Source organism: Bos grunniens, chromosome 16, assembly GCF_055505025.1.
Source record: "Bos grunniens cultivar Pamir isolate PY7600 chromosome 16, Bosgru_T2T1.0, whole genome shotgun sequence".
Lineage (NCBI taxonomy): Eukaryota > Metazoa > Chordata > Mammalia > Artiodactyla > Bovidae > Bos > Bos grunniens.
In genome coordinates, this window is record NC_141180.1 from 82,002,028 (window position 1) to 82,020,773 (window position 18,746).

An 18,746-nucleotide genomic window follows, 5' to 3' on the forward strand; every position below is an offset into this window, starting at 1 on the left:
TCGGGGTTCCTCTCGAGTTGATGCAGGTCAATCAGGTTTCATCTTGAATTGAGACCAGGAACTCGTGGCTCCTTCTGACTTGTGGCAGGAAACCTGGGGTTCCTCTCAAGTTGCAATAGGGGAGTCAGTCCTTCTCTCGAGTTGTGAGGTGGAAATCAGGGTTCCTCTCTTGTTGCAGCAGGGGAGTCAGGCCTCCTCTTGAGTTCTAGCAGGGAACTTGGGATTCCTCTCGAGATGCATTGGGAAACACATGGTTCATCTTGAGTTGCGACAGGGAACTCAGTTTTCCTCTGGAGTTGGAATGGGGGAACTTGGGATTCATCTCAAGTTGTAATGGGGAACTTGGGATTCACCTCATTTTGCTGCAGGGGAATTAGGCCTATCTAGATTGGAAGCGGGGAACTAGGGGTTCTTCTCAAGTTGCAACAGGAAACTTGGTGTTCCTCTCAAGTTGCCATGGGGATCTTGGGGTTCCTCTCAAGTTGCAACAGAGTAGTCAGGCCTCCTGTCGGATTGAGCTGGGGAACTCGGCCTTCCTCTCGAGTTGCCACAGGGATGCCAGGCCTTCTCTGGATTTGTGGTGGGAAACGTGGGTTTCCTCTCAAGGCAACTGGGATCTCTGATTTCCTCTTGAGTTGCAGCAGGGGAGTCGGGCCTCCTCTCAAATTGTGGCAGGCATCTCGGGGTTCCTCTCGAGTTGTGTGACAGATCTTGGGGTTCCTCTTGAATTGCAACAGGAGAGTCGGGATTCCTCTCGAATTGTGAGGGGGAACTCGGTGTTTCTCTTGAGACTATGCAGGGGAATCCGACCTCTTCTCTATTTGCAGTGGGAAACTGGGGTTTCTCTCGAGATATGGCAGAAACCTCAGGGTTCCTCTCAAGTTTCTATGGGGGAACTTGGGATTCCTCTAGAGTTGCAACAGGGACCTCATAATTCATCTCATGTCACTGCATGGGAATCAGGGCTCATCTAGAGTGGAAGTGGGAAACATGGTGTTCCTCTCGAGTTGTGAAGCAGTTCTGGGCATACCTCTCGAGTTGAGACAGCATAGTCAGGCCTCCTCTAAAGTTGAGGTGTGGACCTCGGGTTTCCTTTTGAGTTGCAGCAGGGAATTCGGGGTTCCTCTCTAGTTCCAGTGGGAAACTCCGGGTTTCTTTCAAGTTGCAACAGGGAAGTCAAGCCTCCTCTTGAGTTGAGGTGGGAAACTCGTTCTTCATCTCAAGAGGTGACTGGGACTTCGGGTTTCCTCTCGCATTGGTGAATTTAACTCAGATGACCATTATTTATACTACTGTGGGCAAGAATCCCTTACAAGAAATGGAGTAGCCATCATAGTCAACAGAAGAGTCTGAAATGCAGTACTTGGATGCAATCTCAAAAACGACAGAATGATCTCTGTTCATTTCCAAGGCAAACCATTCAATATCATGGTAATCCAAGTCTATGCCCCAACCGGTAATGCTGAAAAAGCTGAAGTTGAATGGTTCGATGATGACCTACAAGACCTTTTAGAACTAACACTAAAAAAGATGTCCTTTTCATTATAGGGGACTGGAACGCAAAAGTGGAAAGTCAAGAAACACCTGGAGTAACAGGCAAATTTGGCCTTGGAGTACAGAATGAAGCAGGACAAAGGCTAATAGAGTTTTGCCAAGAGAACACACTGGTCATAGCAAACACCCTCGTCCAACAACACAAGAGAAGACTCTACACATGGACATCACCAGATGGTCAACACCAAAATCAGACTGATTATATTCTTTGCAGCCAAAGATGGAGAAGCTCTATACAGTCAGCAAAAAAAAAAAAAAAAAAAGACCAAGAGCTGACTGTGGCTCAGATCATGAACTCCTTATTGCCAAATTCAGACTTAAATTGAAGAAAGTAGGGAAAACCACTAGACCATTCAGATATGACCTAATATGACCTACATCAAATCCCTTACAGTTATACAATGGAAGTGAGAAACAGATTTAAGGGACTAGATCAGATAGACAGAGTGCCTGATGAACTGTGGACAAAGGTTCATGATATTGTATAGGAGACAGGGATCAAGACTATCCCCAAGAAAAAGAAATGCAAAAAAGGAAAATGGCTGTCTGAAGAGCTCTTAAAAATAGCTGTGAAAAAAAAGAGAAGCCAGTAGCAAAGGAGAAAAGGAAAGCCATACCTATTTGAATGCAGAGTTCCAAAGAATAGCAAGGAGACTTATGAAAGCCTTCCTCAGTGATCAGTGCAAAGAAATAGAGGAAAAGAGTAGAAAGGGAAAGACTAGAAATCTCTTCAAGAAAATTAGAGATACCAAGGCAACATTTCATGCAAAGATGGGTACGATAAAGGACAGAAATGGTATGGACCTAACAGAAGCAGAAGATATTAAGAAGAGGTGGCAAGAATACACAGAACAATATAAAAAAATATCTTCATCACCCAGATAATCATGATGGTGTAATCACTCACCTAGAGCCAGACATCCTGGAATGCAAAGTCAAGTGGCCTTAGGAAGCATCAGTACGAACAAAGCTAGGGGAGGTGATGGAATTCCAGTTGAGCTATTTCAAATCCTAAAAGATGACGCTGTGAAAGTGCTTCACTCAATATGCCAACATATATGGAAAACTCAGTGGCCACAGGACTGGAAAGGTCAGTTTTCATTCCAATCTCAAACAAAGGCAATGCCAAAGAATGCTCAAACTACCTCACAATTGCACTCATCTCACATGTCTCACATGCTAGTAAAGTAATGCTCAAAATTCTCCAAGCCAGGCTTCAATAATATGTGAACCATGAACTTCCAGATGTTCAAGCTGCTTTTAGAAAAACCAGAGGAGCCAGAAATCAAAATGCCAACATCCGCTGGATCATCGAGAAAGCAAGAGAGTTCCAGAAAAACATCTATTTTTGATTTATCGATTATGCCAAAGGCTGTGACTGTGTGGATCACAACAAACTAGAATATTCTGAAAGAGATGAGTATACCAGACCACCTGACCTGCCTCTTGAGATATCTATATGCAGGTTGGGAAGCAACAATTAGAACTGGACGTGGAAAAACACACTGGTTCCAAATAGGAAAAGGAGTACGTCAAGGCTGTATATTGTCACCCTGCTTATTTAACTTATATGCAGAGTACATCATGAGAAACGCTGGGCTGGAAGAAGCACAAGCTGGAATCAAGATTGCCGGGAGAAATATCAATAACCTCAGATATGCAGTTGACACCACCCTTATGGCAGAAAGTGAAGAGGAACTAAAAAGCCTCTTGATGAAGGTGAAAGAGGAGAGTGAAAAAGTTGGCTTAAAGCTCAACATTCAGAAAGCTAAGATCATGGCTTCTGGTTCCATCACTTCATGGAAAATAGATGGGAAAACAGTCGAAACAGTGGCAGACTTTTTTTTTTTTTTTGGTTCCAAGATCACTGCAGATGGTGACTGCAGCCATGAAATTAAAAGAGACTTACTCTTGGAAGAAAAGTATGACCAACCTAGACAGCATATTGAAAAGCAGAGACATTACTTTGCCAACAAAGGTCCATCTAGTCAAGTCTGTGGTTTTTCCAGTGGTCATGTATGGATGTGCCAGTTGGACTATAAAGAAAGCTGAGCACTGAAGAATTGATGCTTTTGATGCTTCTCCAACACTGTTGGAGAAGACTCTTGAGAGTCCCTTGGACTACAAGGAGATCCAACCAGTCCATCCTAAAGGTGATCAGTCCTGGGTATTCATTGGAAGGAGTGATGCTGAAGCTGAAACCCCAATACTTTGGCCACCTGATGTGAAGAGCTGACTCATTTGAAAAGACCCTGATGCTGGGACAGATTGAGGGCAGGAGGAGAAGGGGACGACAGACGATGAGATGGTTGGATGACGCCATGGATTCAATGGACACGGGTTTGGGTGTACTCTGGGAATTGGTGATGGACAGGGAGGCCTGGTGTGCTGAGGTTCATGGGGTTGCAAAGAGTCGGACATGACTGAGCGACTGAACTGGAACTGGAACAAAGCAAAAATAGAATCACCCACGTTGCAAACAAACTTAAAGTTACCAAGAGGGAAAGGTGGAAGGGGAGGGGTACACTGAGAGACTGGGGTTGAAATATACAAACTAACCTGTCTAAATAGATAGGTAGTAAGACCTACTGTGTGGAGAATGAAATGGCAACCCACTCCAGTATTCTTGCCTGGAAAATCCCATGGACAGAGGAGCCTGGTAGGCTACAGTCCATGGGGTCACCAAGAGTTGGACACAACTGAGTGACTTCACTAACTAAGAACCTACTGTATAGCACAGGAACCCTACTCAATACTCTGCAATAATCTATATGGGAATAGAATCTTAAAAAGAGTCAAAGTATGCTTATGTATCACTGATTCACTCTGCTGCATAACAGAAGCTATATAACATTGGAAATCAATTGTTTTCTCATAAAAATTAATTTAAAAAGAATAAGTGTAAAGCAATAATACAAAACAAAAGATAGGATTGTCCAAAGAGGAGTATTTTCAGGATCTCAACATTTTGCATATTAAAGTATATAATTTATTTAATGTTAGATTGCATTAAGCAGATATTTATTTTGCAAACTCTACAGTTACAGCTAAAAATTAATAAGGAACATTGGATAAAAAAATGGTTCAATTCAGTTGCTCAGTCATTTCCAACTCTTTGTGACCCCATGGACTGAAGCACACCAGGCCTCCCTGTCCATCACCGACTCCCAAAGTTTACCGAAACTAATGTCCATTGAGTTGGTGATGCCATCCGACCAGCTCATGCTCTGTTGTCCCCTTCTCCTCCTGCCTTCAATGTTTCCCAGCATCAGGGTCTTTTCAAATGAGTCAGTTCTTTGCCTCAAGTGGTCAAAATATTAGAGTTTCAACTTCAGCATCAGTCCTTCCAATGAATATTCAGGACTGATCTTCTTTAGGATGGATTAGTTGGATCTCCTTGCAGTCCAAGGGACACTCAAGAGTCTTCTCCAACACCACAGTTCAAAAGCATCAATTCTTCGGTGCTCCGCTTTCCTTTTAGTCCAGCTCTCACACCCATACATGGCTACAGGAAAAACCATAGCTTTGACTAGACGGGCCTTTGTTGGCAAAGTAATGTCTCTCCTTTTTAATATGGTGTCTAAGGATACATATATACTAAAAGTATATTAAAATCACAAAAATAATAAAAAACAATGAAAATATATATGTATAAGAGAAAATATATGTATAAGAGAAACAAACACAAACAACAAGACAGTAAATTTAAATTTAGTCGTATTTATAAAACCACTATTAAAATGTATAGCAATCCAATCAATATACAGCATGGTGCTGATGTTGTTCAGTAGCTGTCTCGTCTGACCCTGCAACCCCATGAACTGCAGCATGTCAGGCTTCCCTGGCCTTCACTATCTCCTGGAGTTTGTTCAAACTCATGTCCATTGAGTCAGTGACGCCATCTCATCCTCCATCGTCCCCTTCTCCTTTAGTCAGTGAGCTGCTCTTTGCATGACGTGACCAAAGTATTGAAGCTTCAGCTTCAGCACCAATCCCCCCAGTGAATATTCAGAGTTGATTTCCTTTAGGATTAACCAGTTTGATTTCCTTCCTGTTCAAAGGACCCTCAAAAGTCTTCTCCAACACCACAGTTTGAAAGCAGCAATTCTTTGGCAGTCAGCCTTCTTTATATTTTAACTCTCATATCCATACATGACTACTGGAAAAACCATAGCTTTAACTATACGGAGCTTTGTTAGCAAAGTGATGTCTTTGCTTTTTAATACCCACTCTAGTTTTGGCATAGCTTTTTTTCCAAGAAACAAATGCCTTTTGATTTCATGACTGCTCACCGTCCACACTGATTTTGGTACCCAAGAAAATAATATAGAGCATGGTGACTATAGTTAAATAATTTTGCATATTTGAAAGTTGTTAAGAGAAATTTTTAAAAATTCACATCACAAGAAAATAATGCATAACTTTGGGTGGTGATGGATATTAACATTGATGGATAATAACATTAGACATTGTGATGATCATTTAAAATATATTTATGTTGTTCAGAAGTTAATATAATGCTATAAAGTCAAGTATATCTCAACTAATCACTGAATTTTAAAGGTCGTGCTTTATGTTATGTAAATTATGCCTCACCACTATTGCTAATTTAAGCATCAAAGCCTAATGAAAATAATAATGGCATTGTGTTGTTAGGCTCAAATATATCTATAAAACATTAATATGCATAAATGTGTACCATGAACACTTATTCCATTATGTGTCATGCTAAATCATCAGTCCAAAGGTATACATGTTGCAGCATGCTATAACACCTTATTTTTAGTGACCAAAAGTGAGGACTCTGACAGAGTCTGGCTTTATGCTCTTCAAATACATCTGTTTTATCGACATACAATGAACATCATTCCCTAACCTTCTCAGAACTACATTGGACCAGGTGATTGGTTTCTACAATGACATATGGGTAGAAGTGATGTGTTTATTACGTATAGAGGCTCTGAATAGTGTATTTGTTTCCTTATGTTCTGTCTGTCTGCCGTCTCAGGTTCCTGCATGCTGAAGATCCAGTAGGAACTACTAAGAAGAAGTAGGAACTACTAAGAAGAAGTAGGAACAGTGGGACTCCTAGATGGAAACAACCAGAGTTTCTTCTTCACTGACTGCAAACTTGTACTGTAATATGATTGCAAGATGTTTCTTTATTTTGTTACACTGGTATATTTGAGGTATTGTCTCAGAGTGTAGATTTGTTTTCAGGTGATTGCCGGGAGCCGGCATATTGCATATTGAGTGCATATTGCATATTGCATATTGAGTGCAGCACTTTCCATAGCATCATCTTTCAGGATCTGGAATAGCTCAACTAGAATTCTATCACTGCCGGGAGCCAGCGTGAGGAACTTTGCCCATGGCAAAGGTCATGAGGAAGGAGGCTCGGCATACGCAAAGGCGGGATCGAGCCTCAGGAGTCCCCCTGGAAATTCTCGAGCATCTACCCCCAAAACCAGAGTCTGCCTACTTTCTGCTTTGTGCTCTCACCTACACCTCTGACTTTACGGGGGGGGGGGGGGGACGCTGTCCCCCACTACCTCGCTCTGAAAAAAGAGTTAACTTATAGCTCCAGTTAATAAAGTTCCTGGGTGTGATAGTGTTTCAACCTACAAAGTCCTTTGGAAGTCCTCTAGCCTGCCTGAATAGGTTTTCCGGCCACATGTGATCGCTCAGAGCCTCCCAACTGTGAGAGGCATGAGATGTTCTAAACTGTCTGAATACAGAGTCCTTTGAGCAGTTAAAAGATTGATTAGAAATTGTATTGGTGAAGGGTTTTTCACTTGTTGGGCCAATGTTTGCTGCTAAGTCTCCATATCCCTTACCTGCTGTGTCCCTGGCAGTGTATTGATTAATATAATTGGTGTAAGTAGTAGCTTTAATGTTTGTAACCTTGGACCCTTGAGTTAATTCTTTTCTTGATTGAGCCCACCATACCTTTGCTCTGTAGGAATGCAACTTTATCTAATGCTTTTGGAGGGTGGCTCCTGACCAATCACCTTTAGAGAAAAATAAGTTTTCTGAAGAAAGGGTCTTAAAATGTTAACAGGCCTCCGGGCCAGAAGATGATGCAAATCACCTAAGCTTTTGCATATGATAAGTTTGCAGGAAGAAAGCCTGGCTTGCTGCGTGACTCTACCCCTTCCCCCGTTATCCTCTATGCATAACTTAAGGTATAAAAACTACTTTGGAAAATAAAGTGCGGGCTTTGTTCACCGAAACTTGGTCTCCCCATGTCATTCTTTCTCTCACCCTCTGGCTGAATTATTCAGCCTCTTTTCTCCACTGAATTTCCTTACTGAGCTATCCTTATTTCAGCCTCTTTTCTTCACTGAATTTTCCTACTGAGCTATCCTTATTCTATTACTCTTTATATCCTTAATTAACATTTAATTAAGCAGTTGTTTCCTGATCCTCGCCGACGCCGTCCCCGCTTCGAATTCCCTGGATCCACCGGGGCTGGACCCCGGCAGGTGATGATATTGAATTGAACACAGAAACATTCAATTCACTATCCTAACTATAGATTTAAGGATTAGATCAGTTTACTCACATGGGTGATGGGTGACAGACATGCAGTTTTTTCCATCCTGTAAGTAAAACTTAGTTGAAACAAGTCATCAGTGCAATTCTCATTTGTAAATAAATATGACAAATGTTTATTTACATTTGTCATGATGGGTACAACATCAATCCTAAAAAAGAGTTCATAAGTCAAGACAAAAAAGTCAAAGACAAAAAAGAAATACTATTTTAGAAACATGAATAGTGTTTCAAATTGTCAAAGAATCTCTAAACAGAAAAAATGTGCTTATGAGCAGAAGTGGATATTGGCCTTGTAACCTCATTCCTGATAATTTTAGCTACATACCTGCCTGGAAGTAGCTGAAATAGAAAAAGCATTTTGTAGGAGGGTTTTGTTTTTTTGTTTTTTGTTTTTTTTTTCTGTCTTAAATAATTGGGTTTAAATGTTTTTTTTTTAAATTATTAATTGGAGGATAATTGCTTTACAGTGTTATGTTGGTTCTGCCATACAACAAAGTAAATCAGTCATGGGTGTACATACATCCCCTCTGTTTTTAACCTCCCTCCCACACCCCACCCCATCCCCCCACAGGTTGTCACAGAGCTTCAGGTTGAGCTCCCTGTTTTATATATTTAGAAACTTCCCACTAGCTATCTGCTTTACTTGTGGTGGTGTGTATGTCTCAATGTTAATCTTTCAGTTTGTCCTACCCTCTCCTTCCCTCAGAAGTCTGTTCTCTATGTCTGCGTCTATATTCCTGCCTTGCAAATAGGTTTTTCAGTATCATTTTTCTCGAACACACACACACACACACACACACACACACACATTTATGTGCACATGTGTGTTAATATAGGGTATCTTTCTCTTTCTGACTTACTTCACTGTGCATAACAGGCTCTAGGTTATTTTTAAGGTGCCTTTCATTTTGAATCTGCTAGATACCTACACTGATGACCAACTAGATATCCTAACATGAATAAAAGTACCCAGATTTTTGTCAGCAGATACAACATGCTTTAATTTCTACAAAAGTTTATCTAGGAACAGCGTTCCACTTCTGAAAAGGGATCTAATCCTCCCCGCAGTATATTGGAAAGAACGACAATATCACGTTTGTGTATTAGTAAGTGATACACTTTTCTAAAGATGTGAAAGATGAGATCGGAATGAATTATGGGAATAAAATTAAGGAAGGCAAACTTACAGCAATTACTAATGGTCTGGAATGCAATAAATTGAAAGTTTTAATTTTTTTCCAGAAAGTACTATTGATACTGGATAATTAAGTGTCATTTTTCCACTATTGATACTAGATAATTAAGTGTCATCTTTCCACCCCCACAGAGGGGAACCTTTATGCCAAGAAGGAGCTTCAGAGGACAAATCATCTACAGAAAAAGTAGTCTTAAAACACAAACCCAGATGATCACCGAACAGAAGCAGTCTTCTAGAAATTAAACTGATCAGATCAGATCAGATCAGTCGCTCAGTCGTGTCCGACTCTTTGCGACCCCATGAATCGCAGCACGCCAGGCCTCCCTGTCCATCACCAACTCCCGGAGTTCACTCAGACTCACGTCCATCGAGTCAGTGATGCCATCCAGCCATCTCACCCTCTGTCGTCCCCTTCTCCTCCTGCCCCCAATCCCTCCCAGCATCAGAGTCTTTTCCAATGAGTCAACTCTTCGCATGAGGTGGCCTAAGTACTGGAGTTTCAGCTTCAGCATCATTCCTTCCAAAGAAATCCCAGGGCTGATTTCCTTCAGAAGGGACTGGTTGGATCTCCTTGCAGTCCAAGGGACTCTCAAGAGTCTTCTCCAACACCACAGTTCAAAAACATCAATTCTTTGGCGCTCAGCCTTCTTCACAGTCCAACTCTCACATCCATACATGACCACAAGAAAAACCATAGCCTTGACTAGACGGACCTTTGTTGGCGAAGTAATGTCTCTGCTTTTGAATATGCCATCTAGGTTAGTCATAACTTTCCTTCCAAGGAGTAAGCGTCTTTTAATTTCATGGCTGCAGTCACCATCTGTAGTGATTTTGGAGCCCCCCAAAATAAAGTCTGACACAGTTTCCACTGTTTCCCCATCTATTGCTTTTGCCATTTGCATTCCTAAAATAAATAATCATAGGGTTTAAATAAAGTTACATTTATTAGATAAAATTACAAAGGAATTATATAGGAAGTATTTTATTTGGTTGTAAGAGAAGTAGATGACAATGGATCAGAGAATCACATAGGTTAAGAAGAGACTATATTAAAATATCATGAAAGTGAAAATCACTCAGTCACGTCTGACTCTTTGTGACCACATGGACAGTCCATAGAATTCTCCAGGCCAGAATCCCTTCTCCAGGGGATCTTCCCATCCCAGGGATTGAACTCAGGTCTCCCGCCTTGCAGACAGATTCTTTACCAGCTGAGTCACAAGGGAAGCCCGAGAATACTGAAGTGGGTAGTCTGTCCCTTCTCCATTGGATCTTCCCTACCCAGGAATCAAACCAGGATCTCCTGCACTGCAAGTGGATTCTTTACCAACTGAGCTATCAGGGAACTCCAAATATCATGAAGTCATATGTATGGACTGAGTTAAAGGTTAATTGGTATTTGTAATGCAGCATACAGTGGGTATGAATAGCGAATGTTACTGGACCCCATGATGTAACATGCTTTCCATATGTAGCATAACTGATGGGTGAGGTACACAGACGAGAACAATATGATTACACGTATCTGTTCCCCCAGTAACAAGGACTGAGTTTAAGAAAGTCAGTTCTCATTGGAGTAGAAATGGGAAGGCTTAAAATGTTATGAATAAAAATTAGGCAAAAGTTTTAAGTGAAAAGCTTTGAGTTGAAAGGAAATGGAATAAGTCAATAGGTACAGAAAAAGAAATTGATGAACCCAAAGAAAAACAATAGTAAGGCTGTGTCACATATAATTTCACTCTTAAAAGGGGTGAAACAATTTAATACTATTGCTGCACAATAGCTCTAAATAAAAATGCATACATCATATTGTTTCTGGTATCATTACTGCTGCTGCTCAGTCATTTCCATCATGTCTGACTCCTTGTGATCCCATGGACCGTAGCCCACCAGGCTCCTTGCCCATGGAATTCTCTAGGCAAGAATACTGGAATGGGTTGCCATCCCCTCCTCCAGGGGATCTTCCTTGCCCATGGATCAAACCTACATCTCCTGTATCTCCTGCATTTCAAGCAAATTATTTTACTGCTGAGATACCAGGGAAGCCCTCTTGTATCAGTACATCCAAGTGTAAAAAATACGGACTTTATTTCTCTAATTGATTTTAGCTGCACGTCAGTTCATTGCTGAGGTTTCAAATCTCATTTCTTAGAAACTGAGCAAGGCAAAGGCAGCAGTACTTGCATAGATTATGTAAATAGATTCACGCATCTGATCCAGTTAACAGAAGGGAAACGTTGCTCAAAAGCATTAATGAATTAACCATCTTGAATTTGCCATATCTACAGATGGAGTACAAATTAAGAAAAGAAAAATCAAATACCACTACAGTGATGGAATTTATCCTCTTGGGGTTTTCCGATATCTCTAATTTCTAACGGATTCTTTTGGGGATATTTTTAGTGCTCTATCTGATCATCCTGATGTGCAGTAGTGTCATTGTACTGATAACAAGAACTGACCCTACTCTCCAGAACCCCATGTACATTTTCCTCAACCACTTTTCCATTTTAGAAATCTGTTGTGTAACTGTCACTATCCCAAGAACGCTCATGGACCTTCTGAACCAGAAAGGGCACATTTCTTTCATTGCCTGTGCTACACAAATGTGTTTGGTCCTTCTTTTTGGAGGTTTAGAGTGTCTCCGGGCCGTGATGGCCTATGACCACTCCGTGGCCATTTGTAACCCTCTTCACTATGGTCTGATCATGAGCCCCTAGTCTGTGTCCAGATGGTCACTGCCTCTTGGGTCAGTGGAGTTCCTGTTGTAATGGGGCAAACATGGCAGGTTTCCTCTGCCCTTTTGTGGGTCTAGCACAATTAATCATTTTTTTTTCTGTGACCTCCCCCCAGTATTCAAGCTTGCTTGTGGGGACACATTTGTGAACAAGATAGCAGTCTATGCAGTTGCAGCGGTGTTCATCATGGTTCCATTTCTGTTGATTGGTGTCTCCCATGGCAAAATCATCTCCAACATTCTGAAACCGCGATCTGCCAGAGGGAGGGCTAAAGCCTTCTCCACTTGCTCGTCTCACCGCACAGTGGTGGTCTTATTCTACAGCACAGCCTCTACCACTTATTTACAGCCCAAACCAAATCAATCTGAAGAAACTGGGAAGTTGATCTCTCTTTTCTACACAGTTTGGATCCCAATGTTGAATCCCATTATATTTACTCTGAGGAACAAAGATATCACTGTAGCACTGAGAAAACTACTAAGTAAATTATCAAACTTGACGCGAAGGCTTGAAATTACAGAAGCAATTTGTTTCTATGTTTCCCATGTAAATACATCAGAAAATATTAATCTAGTTTATTTCTATGTTCCTATAAACTGATAGTATCATCACTGCCATCTCACATTATGTGAAAGGACCTTAGTTTCAAAGAGTTAAGGGTTTCTGGGTTATCAAAACACAAATTATCTCCATGGCAATGATCTATTCTGAAGACCTGTCTTTCCTCTCACTGGGAAAGAGTGAGTTAAGAGATTTCCTGAGCAATAAAATGATAGTTAACTGCAATATAACCAATGATCATGGTCATGACTGTAAGAAATTTGCTTGAAACTTACAATTCCTTCAGGAATATTCACTGTCTTTTTCTGTACTTACGATTGGATTTAGACGATGAGAAAATAACAACCGCATCCAAGTTGGTGGGAGTAGGGGAATCTGAGTGCTTTCTTGCAGTTTTTCCTTCTTTGTCTGTTTTGCAAGTGTCCATAACCCTTTCAGAGTACAAACCCTGAAAGGATTCTGTTACCTCAATGCTGACTGTTCCTAGTGACGTCATTTCCTCTGGCTTGTAGCTTCATGTTTCACTTTTGTAGTGTTTCCTTAGTATTAGGAATATTAGGAATTTAAACTATAAACTGCATTGGGTTGAATGTTGATCCCTCTAAATATATGTCAGGTTACAACCTGCAAACCTGAACTTATTAGGAAAATAAAAGCCTTTGCAGGTGTAATTCAGTTAAGGACTTTGGAATAAGATTATCTTAATTTAAGGGAAGGGCACTATATCCTATGATCAGTGTTCTTAGTTCTTATAAGGTGGGAAGAGAGATTAAGTTAAAAATAGAGACGCAGCAACACATAGAAGAATATCACGTGAAGATGGAGGAAGCAACCGGGAGTGACACATGACACAGCCATGAAGCGAAGGAGGTCAGGGACCACCAAAAGCTGAAAGAAGTGAGGAGTGACTATCCCTTTAGAGTCTGTGGAGGAAAACCCTGTCAACACTGTGATTTGGTACACTGGTTTTTAAAGATGTGAGAAACTCAACTTTTGTTACTTAAACCACTCAATTTGTGATAATTTGTTACAATAGATCTAGGAAAGGAATACACTGTGTAAGCAGTCTTTTTATTATGCTGTTTTTATTCTAATCATCTGGAATAAATTCTGTATTTTGGGAACAGTGATTTAAAAAATACGTAGTTTTTTTTTTTTTTACTTTAAAAACTATATCAATGAAGCCTTATAAAAATATGTGCCCAAGAATGATGGTTAATCGTGTTTGTTCAAGGATGTTTATTAAAAGCTTTTTTAATACTGCAAAAGACAACACTAGCAAAGCAAAGGGAAGCTGTTCTCATTTGGAACATAGTAGGCACGGGCGCCCGTTTACCATGTGATGCTGCAGTCTCTCAGGACAATGTTTTAGAGCCACGCCAGTGAGGAAATCCCAAGCTTTTCAGGCATTTAATAAGTACATAAATGTATGTATAAATATAACTCTATTTTTGTGAAACAAAGAGAGATAGCATCCATATATTCATATAACATTTCACACGTGCATATTTCTAGTTGGTGTGTATGTATGTCAGCAATATCTGGATGTGTATTAGAAGAGAGAATGGGCTTCTTTACAGTGACAGGAGTTCAGATAATGTCTGACTTATTTAATTATTTATACTTTTTTGTAGTATGGATTTATTACAAAGAGAATAATATGCACATCACAAAAATAATAAATTTTATTCAGAAAATAAAAACTACATATGGAAGAATATTACTGCATTTCTTCTTTTCTTATTTCCTCCCAACTTTAACAGAATATTTAGTAGCTAATAGAGAAATTTAAATATCAGCCAAATAATATTAGGTGTTTGATAGAAATAGCACATTTTTTATGAACTAAACAGAGCCAGAATCTATAATGTTTGGTCATGTCTTTAAAAAAGGACTAAAATGGCTTTAATAATAGTTACAAACAGAGATAAATTTAAGATTATGATACATATGTATCATAGGATAATATGTACATAGGCACTTTTACATATGTATAACATATATTTTATATAATGTAAAGGCATATATTTCAATATTCATTGGAAGGACTGATGTTGAAGCTGAAGTTCCAATACTTTGGCCACCTGATGCAAACAGCCAACTCATTAGAAAAGACCCTGATGCTGGGAAAGATTGAAGGCAGAAGGAGAAGAGGGCATCAGAAGATGAGATGGTTGAATGGTATCATGGATGCAATGGACATGAACTTGGGCAAACTCTGGAAGATGGTGAGGGACAGGGATGCCTGGAGTGCCGCAGTCTATAGTGTTGCAAAGAGTCTGACATGACTGGAAGATTGAACAGCAACAACAAATACATATTTATATATAGCTATCAGATCAGATCAGATCAGTTGCTCAGTCATGTCCGACTCTTTGCGACCCCATGAATCGCAGCACGCCAGGCCTCCCTGTCCATCACCAACTCTCGGAGTTCACTCAGACTCACGTCCATCGAGTCAGTGATGCCATCCAGCCATCTCACCCTCTGCCGTCCCCTTCTCCTCCTGCCCCCAATCCCTCCCAGCATCAGAGTCTTTTCCAATGAGTCAACTCTTCGCATGAGGTGGCCAAAGTACTGGAGTTTCAGCTTCAGCATCAGTCCTTCCAAAGAAATCCCAGGGCTGATTTCCTTCAGAAGGGACTGGTTGGATCTCCTTGCAGTCCAAGGGACTCTCAAGAGTCTTCTCCAACACCACAGTTCAAAAACATCAATTCTTTGGCACTCAGCCTTCTTCACAGTCCAACTCTCACATCCATACATGACCACTGGAAAAACCATAGCCTTGACTAGACGAACCTTTGTTGGCAAAGTAATGTCTCTGCTTTTGAATATGTTATCTAGGTTGGTCATAACCTTCCTTCCAAGGAGTAAGCGTCTTTTAATTTCATGGCTGCAGTCACCATCTGTAGTGATTTTGGAGCCCCCCAAAATAAAGTCTGACACTGTTTCCACTGTTTCCCCATCTATTTCCCATGAAGTGGTGGGACCGGATGCCATGATCTTCGTTTTCTGAATGTTGAGCTTTAAGCCAACTTTTTCACTATCCTCTTTCACTTTCATCAAGAGGCTTTTGAGTTCCTCTTCACTTTTTGCCATAAGGGTGGTGTCACCTGCATACCTGAGGTTATTGATATTTCTCCCGGCCATCTTGATTCCAGCTTGTGTTTCTTCCAGTCCAGCGTTTCTCATGATGTACTCTGCATATAAGTTAAATAAACAGGGTGACAATATACAGCCTTGATGAACTCCTTTTCCTATTTGGAACCAGTCTGTTGTTCCATGTCCAGTTCTAACTGTTGCTTCCTGACCTGCATACAGATTTCTCAAGAGGCAGATCAGGTGGTCTGGTATTCCCATCTCTTTCAGAATTTTCCACAGTTTATTGTGATCCACACAGTCAAAGGCTTTGGCATAGTCAATAAAGTAGAAATAGATGTTTTTCTGGAACTCTCTTGCTTTTTCCATGATCCAGCGCATGTTGGCAATTTGATCTCTGGTTCCTCTGCCTTTTCTAAAACCAGCTTGAACATCAGGAAGTTCACGGTTCACATATGGCTGAAGCCTGGCTTGGCGAATTTTGAGCATTACTTTACTAGCGTGTGAGATGAGTGCAATTGTGCATAGTTTGAGCATTCTTTGGCATTGCCTTTCTTTGGGATTGGAATGAAAACTGACCTTTTCCAGTCCTGTGGCCACTGCTGAGTTTTCCAAATTTGCTGGCATATTGAGTGCAGCAGTTTCACAGCATCATCTTTCAGGATTTGGAATAGTTCAACTAGAATTCTATCACCTCCACTAGCTTTGTTCGTAGTGATGCTTTCTAAGGCCCACTTGACTTCACATTCCAGGATGTCTGGCTCTAGGTCAGTGATCATACCATTGTGATTATCTGGGTCGTGAAGATCTTTTTTGTACAGTTCTTCTGTGTATTCTTGCCACCTCTTCTTAATATCTTCTGCTTCTGTTAGGTCCATACTATTTCTGTCCTTTATCGAGACCATCTTTGCATGACATGTTCATTTGGTATCTCTGATTTTCTTGAAGAGATCACTAGTCTTTCCCATTCTGTTGTTTTCCTCTATTTCTTTGTATTAATCACTGAAGAAGGCTTTCTTATCTCTTCTTGCTATTCTTTGGAACTCTGCATTCAGATGTTTATATCTTTCCTTTTCTCCCTTGCTTTTCACTTCTCTTCTTTTCACAGCTATTTGTAAGGCCTCCCCAGACAGCCATTTTGCTTTTTTGCATTTCTTTTCTATGGGAATTGTCTTGATCCCTGTCTCCTGTACAATGTCACGAACCTCATTCCATAGTTCATCAGGCACTCTATCAGATCTAGGCCCTTAAATCCTATTTCTCACTTCCATTGTATAATCATAAGGGATTTGATTTAGGTCACACCTGAATGGTCTAGTGGTTTTCCCTACTTCCTTCAATTGAAGTCTGAATTTGGCAACAAGGAGTTCATGGTCTGAGCCACAGTCAGCTCCTGGTCTTGTTTTTGCTGACTGTATAGAGCTTTTCCATCTTTGGCTGCAAAGAATTTAATCAATCTGATTTCGGTGTTGACCATCTGGTGATGTCCATGTGTAGAGTCTTCTCTTGTGTTGTTGGAAGAGGGTGTTTGTTATGACCAGTGCATTTTCTTGGCAAAACGCTATTAGTCTTTGCCCTGCTTCATTCTGTATTCCAAGGCCAAATTTGCCTGTTACTCCAGGTGTTTCTTGACTTCCTACTTTTGCATTCCAGTCCCCTATAATGAAAAGGACATCTTTTTTTGGGTGTTAGTTCTAAAAGGTCTTGTAGGTCTGCATAGAACCGTTCAACTTCAGCTTCATGAGCGTTACTGGTTGGGGCATAGACTTGGATTACTGTGGTATTGAATGGTTTGCCTTGGAAACGAACAGAGATCATTCTGTCGTTTTTGAGATTGCATCCAAGTACTGCATTTCGGACTCTTTTGTTGACCATGATGGCCACTCCATTTCTTCTGAGGGATTCCTGCCCGCAGTAGTAGATATAATGGTCATCTGACTTAAATTCACCCATTCCAGTGCATTTGAGTTCGCTGATTCCTAGAATGTCGACATTCACTCTTGCCATCTCTTGTTTGACCACTTCCAATTTGCCTTGATTCATGGACCTGACATTCCAGGTTCCTATGCAATATTGCTCTTTACAGCATTGGACCCTGCTTCTATCACCAGTCACGTCTACAGCTGGGTATTGTTTTTGCTATGGCTCCATCCCTTCATTCTTTCTGGAGTTATTTCTCCACTGATCTCCAGTAGCATATTGGGCACCCACTGACCTGGGGAGTTCCTCTTTCAGTATCCTATCATTTTGCCTTTTCACACTGTTCATGGGGTTCTTAAGGCAAGAATACTGAAGTGGTTTGCCATTCCCTTCTCCAGTGGAGTATAGCTATATATAGCTATACTATATAAAATAAAATTACTATAGAAAATAAAAATAAAAATTGCTGATTTCACTCTTTTCACAGAGAGAACATCAAACACACACACACACAACCAAGAAGCACATCTCACTTCAGTGATAACACTGGTTCTTTTCAATTTTTCTGTATTCCCAGTGTCTGAGTGTTTCTCTTTGTAATATTTTCCTTTTTTATGTGATTATCCTGGTGAGAAGCAACAACAATACTTTTATAATCAGAGCTGACCAGGCTCTCAAATTCCCATGTGTTTTTTCCTCAGTAACTTTTCCTTCCTGGAAATCTAGAATATTCATAAGTTTCACAGTCAGTATATATATATATATATACATATATATATATGTATATATATATATATATATATATATATATATATATTTGCATGCACTACAAAGATATATTTTATTTGCATTCTTGGGGACACAGAATACTTGGTCTTGACAGTTATGGCCCGTGACTGCTATGTGGCCCACTGTAACTTCCACAACTTCCCCTACTTATAAACCAAGAGCTCTGTATTCAGCTGATGACGCTTGGCTCTTGGATCAGCGGTGTTACAGTCAGGATGAGGCAAACATGCCAGATTCTCCCTCTGTCATTTTTGGATCTAACTACAAGCTGGCCTGTGGCGATGTTTTTCTGAATGAGATGTCAGTCCCTGTAGTTGTACCATTAGTGA

The 18,746-nt window shown here is 40.5% G+C and overlaps 1 long non-coding RNA gene and 1 pseudogene across 2 annotated transcripts in view; both read left to right on the forward strand.

Annotated features, from left to right (window-relative positions):
* The window catches only part of LOC147357176 (uncharacterized), a 36,237-nt gene extending 28,450 nt beyond the window's left edge, over positions 1–7,787 (forward strand). Inside the window, exons 2-3 of the long non-coding RNA XR_015143838.1 lie at positions 1,549–3,273; positions 6,563–7,787. This is a non-coding gene — a long non-coding RNA (uncharacterized LOC147357176). The remainder of the gene's footprint in view (positions 1–1,548; positions 3,274–6,562) is intronic.
* Positions 7,788–11,598: 3,811 nt separating this feature from the next.
* LOC147357177 (olfactory receptor 10AG1-like) lies at positions 11,599–13,212 on the forward strand (annotated as a pseudogene). Its single transcript, XR_015143837.1, has one exon. The product of XR_015143837.1 is annotated as an olfactory receptor 10AG1-like (transcript).
* Positions 13,213–18,746: the final 5,534 nt, after the last annotated feature.